Raw genomic sequence first — 4940 nt, 5'->3', positions numbered from 1 at the left:
AGTGAACGAACTATTCAAACTATGGAAGATAAGCTATGTGCTTGTGCAATCGATTTCGGCAAAGGATGGGATAGACATCTACCTTTGGTTGAATTTTCTTACAACAACAGTTATCACTCTAGCATTAAAGCTGCACCTTTTGAAGCTTAATATGGCCGGAAGTGTAGATCCCCTTTGTGTTGGGATGAACTCGAGGACAGACATTTAACTGGTCCGGAAATTATTCATGAAACTACCGAAAAGATCATTCAAATTAAGCAACGATTAGAAACTGCCCGTAGCCGAAAAAGAGCTATGCCGACAAGAAACGAAAGAATATAGAATATAAGTTGGAGATAAAGTCATGTTGAAAGTATCCCCTTGGAAAGGTGTTGTCCGTTTCGGTATATGAAGCAAACTCAGTCCACGATATGTTGGACCTTTCACAATCACTCAAAGAGTCGGTCCCGTGGCGTACCGATTAGAACTACAAACTGAACTCAGTCAAGTACAATATGTGTTTCATGTCTCAAATCTTAAAAGGTGTCTTGCTGATGACACACTAGTTATTCCTTTGGATGATGTCCGCATTGATGAGTAAATGCACTTCGTTGAAGAACCTATAGAAATCATGGAAGGAGAGGTCAATCAAACGCGTAAAATCAATATACCTATCGTTAAAGTCCGTTGGAATTCGCGTAGAGGCCCCGAATATACCTGAGAACGCAAAGACCACATGATACGGAAATATCTCCATCTCTTCTCAACTGCTGATGCAAACGAGGAATCTACCTAAAACTTCGGGACGAATTTTTCAATAATGGGGAGGTACTATAACGATCCTCATTTTTCCATTCTATATTTTTCCTTATTAAATGCCCAAGCAATATAATTAAAATTTAACGATTTAACTTTAATTAATAATTGTTAAGTATTAAAAATTTTAAAACGTAATAATTAACCTTGTGTAATAAACAACAAGTTAATAAAATACGGAAATGATAAGCTAAATAACTTTCGTGAACAAAAGGTAAAAAATTAAAGTTTAATGTATATAACTTAATTAGTCTTAAATAAGTTTAGGGATCATTTAAGCTAACTTAAAGTACAAGGACTAAAGTGAAAAAAATCCTAAAACTCACCCATACATGCATGAGCTGAAATTTTTTTTAAAAAAATAGGTGAATTGCCTAAATTGCCCTCCCTAAAATCGGCTCCCTTAACACCCATTACTTCCTCTTCAAGTTCAACTTGTTCCCTAAGTAAACCTAACCCTAACCCTAATTCTAGAATTTTCCTATCCTCCCTATAAATAGAGGCCTAGGCTAAAGCTAAACATGTACCAAATCAAATTACAAATCTCTCTCTCAAAATCTCTCTCCCCTCTCTCTTGTTTTCGGCCAACACAACCGAAACCACCACCACCACCATCGAAATCCACCACCACCTTCAAGGTTTTCCAAGTAATCTTCAAGCTCGTTCTTCGTGTTCTTCAAAGTTCTTCGAAGATATTCAAAGGTGTTCATCAATCTTCAAGGCTTTGATCTTCAATCTTCAAGTGTTTCTTCTTTTCTTTGTTAATCATCTTCGAATCTTCAAGGTATAACATAAACCCTAAAACTTATTTACATAATCTTTGATCTTTGTTTTAATTCATATTCATGTTACAAACTTGTTAATTCATAAACATATACAATATATACATGAACACGCATAAGATCTACATATACATGAAAAAGAAAAAAAAAATATGTATGTATATGTATAGTCGATCGGAAAAAAAAGGGGGGATAGAAGTATTTGATCTTTAAAACCTAGGTGATTAGATAAAAGATTTGTTTGTGTTAATTAAGGAAACAAAATATAAATATATATACATATACATAAATCGATACATATATATATACATGTAAAAAAAATATATTTTATATATATATATATATGCATATATACACGGCTTACATATAAAAAAAATATATAAAAGTATTATATATATACATATACACGATTTATATATACATATACATATTAAATAAACCTAACCCTAATTATTAAACCCTAATTTACTAAACCCTAAAACATTAATTAAACCCTAATTATTAAATACTACTTTAATTAATTAAACCTAATTAATTAAAACTACTACTTACTACTTAACCCTAACTACTAATACTACTTAACTAATAAAACCCTAATACTACTTAAGCTACATACTACATAACACTTATATACTTATACTATTATCTAATACTTACACACTTATACTACTACTAACACTTATAATATACTACTTACTTATATTATAACACACGATTACAATAGTCATTCACGATAGCGTGAAATTACTTGAACATCGAAGCTGCTTAAGGCCTAGGGTGATCGTTGGTGCCACTATGGGATGCTTGTGGATTACGAATGCCAAACTTAGATTTTGGTCAAGAAATCCCGGGCCAACCGGTAAAAATAGATCATTCAAGTGACTCGGCGGTAGCATAGATGTTTGGGTATGGTCCACAATATCAACCCGACTATGGTAATCATGCTTTCACACTTAATAAGTGGTGGACTTATTAAGGACAATTCACTAATGTTCGTCACTAACTTTCTAAAAATGGAAACTTTCTAAAGATAGAAACTTACTAAAAATGGAAACTTTCTAAAAGTGGAAACTTGCTAGGAATGGAAACTTAGTAAAACAAACTACACTTTCATACTTATACTAAAACTTGGGCAAAACATTTAACTACTCTTAAATGTCATTAGGTTCACTTTCTGCTCATTCATCCAACTTTCTATTCCGAGGAATAACCATCTCTCTCTACTTACTAAGATGAATTTCATAGCCCCACTTTATATTGTGCACAACTTATTTAACTTTTATTGGGGTGAGACACATGCTACTTTTACTATTTACAATTTAGACACAAGTGCCAACTGTTAAACTATGCTATACTCGGCTATGTCCGACTAAGTCCCTACAGTGATATTTTTAATTGCTCGTTAAATGCATGCTTAATTATTGGGGGTAGGCCTATTGGGAGTAACGTCCCCGATACATTTGACTAAGTCATTGTATTACTTAATAATGAAATTTAACCGACAAGTATAGACACAACTTGTCCTTGGGGCAAACTTGAACGTTTAGTCTAAATATCACGAATTGGCATAACTTTTTGATCCCTGCGAGATCAACTTTATAAAACTAAATCTTGTGGTCTAAAACAACGGTCAAACTTATTTGTTAAACCTATGAACTTCACTCAACCTTTTTTGTTGACACTTTAACATGTTTTGTCTCAGGTGCTGATTGATCAAGCTTTCTTACTTACTGCTTATGTGATGCTACTTGGACATAGGATCAAGAGATATCGCCTTTATTACTTTTGCATTTGAACATTTACTTTATTGGAATTTCTATCATTGTAACGACATTTCATTTTCCGCTGCGTACTCAATAAAGTTTGTTTTATCATTTAGTATTGTTCTCGTATATTATAATATGTCGGTTTATTTGATATTAAGTCACATTTCACCCAGGCCCTGACTGAGGGTATGATATATTGGGACCAAAAGGATCCTGCCTCTCCGTAGTCGGCTTGGCCACTTGGTTTGTTGAATAGTTCGTGCGGAGCTCTGTTACCAAAATACCATGGGGAATCAGTAGCCAGAACCAAAAACATATTCAACAATAGGATAGTTAGTTAATTACCTTAAATTAGGTTACTTTAGACTACCTTAGATTACCTTAGATTAGATTAAATTAGATTACCTTAGAATTAGATTACCCTAGACTAGATTACAATAGAATTAAATTAGCTTATTACTTTAGTTTATTTGCGAAAAATTAAAAACCAAAAGGCATACCCAGTGTATGACCCAAACCCGATCTAGACTAGGGCCGTTGTTATTCGTACCCGATCTAGACGCAATAATCTCTAAAGCATGCAAGGAAGCAAGAATCAGAAATCAAATGGCGTTACGCGTTACTTTAGCATAAAATACTAAACCCTCGATTGAAGGTCGAGGAGGACCAATCAGATTTCCAGAGATTCAAGGACACTCGTTCGAGTTAAAACATCACATCATTCAGCTCATTCAGAATAGCTGTCAGTTTCATGGATTACCGAATGACGATCCTAATTCTCACCTTGATAAATTCATATCTCTTTCGAACTCCTACAAATAGCCAGGGATAGGACAAGATATAGTCCGGCTATACTTGTTACCCTATTCTCTCACTCATCATGCTCAAACTTGGTTTGAAGGACTGGAAAAAGATTCCATCACGTCATGGACGGAGATGGCTACTAAATTCCTAACCAAATATTTCCCTCCTTCTAAACAAACCAAGCTAAAGAATGACATCATTAACTTCAAACAAAGTTATGATGAATCTCTTTACACAGCATGGGAGCGATTCAAAACACTGCTGAAGAAATGCCCTAATCACCAGCTAGAACGATCAGCCCAAATCTGTATCTTCTACAATGGTCTTACGGTAAATCATAGGACAACGATCGATGCAGCAGCTCAAGGGAATCTGATGAACCAAACCGCATATGAAGCATGGGAATTGCTCGAGAACATGACAATGCATCATCATGACTGGAACAGTGGTGAAACAACTTCATCAGCTGCCCCACTCTCTGCACTTAACAATCAAACGAAAGCCATCAAATCCCTCACAGATAAGATGGAATCTCTTGCTAAACAACTCAGAGAATTGAAGACACAGCCGCAGCAGGTTAACCAAGCTCAGGCTTGTGTTAATTGTACCAACCCGCAACCTACTGAAGAATATCAAGTTGAGTACGAAAACCCTGACGGTTCAGTCTGTTACGTCCAATACCTAGCTCGTCCACCAAATCCCGGATTCAATCAACCACCTAGGGTTAATCAATTTCAGCGAAGCAATCAACCTTTTCACTATCGCTACTCACCTTATCCAGCCCAACAATCTC

General features: G+C 35.1%; 1 non-coding gene across 1 annotated transcript; it reads right to left on the bottom strand.

Moving 5' to 3' along the window:
• Nucleotides 1–4327: 4327 nt before the first annotated feature.
• Nucleotides 4328–4434, bottom strand: LOC139887325 (small nucleolar RNA R71). Its single transcript, XR_011773160.1, has one exon. It is a non-coding gene; the product is annotated as a small nucleolar RNA R71 (small nucleolar RNA).
• Nucleotides 4435–4940: the final 506 nt, after the last annotated feature.

Source organism: Rutidosis leptorrhynchoides, chromosome 1, assembly GCF_046630445.1.
Source record: "Rutidosis leptorrhynchoides isolate AG116_Rl617_1_P2 chromosome 1, CSIRO_AGI_Rlap_v1, whole genome shotgun sequence".
NCBI classification, from domain to species: Eukaryota; Viridiplantae; Streptophyta; class Magnoliopsida; order Asterales; family Asteraceae; genus Rutidosis; species Rutidosis leptorrhynchoides.
The sequence above is the reverse complement of the archived record's forward strand: the minus strand, read 5'-3'. Positions and strand labels throughout refer to the sequence as shown.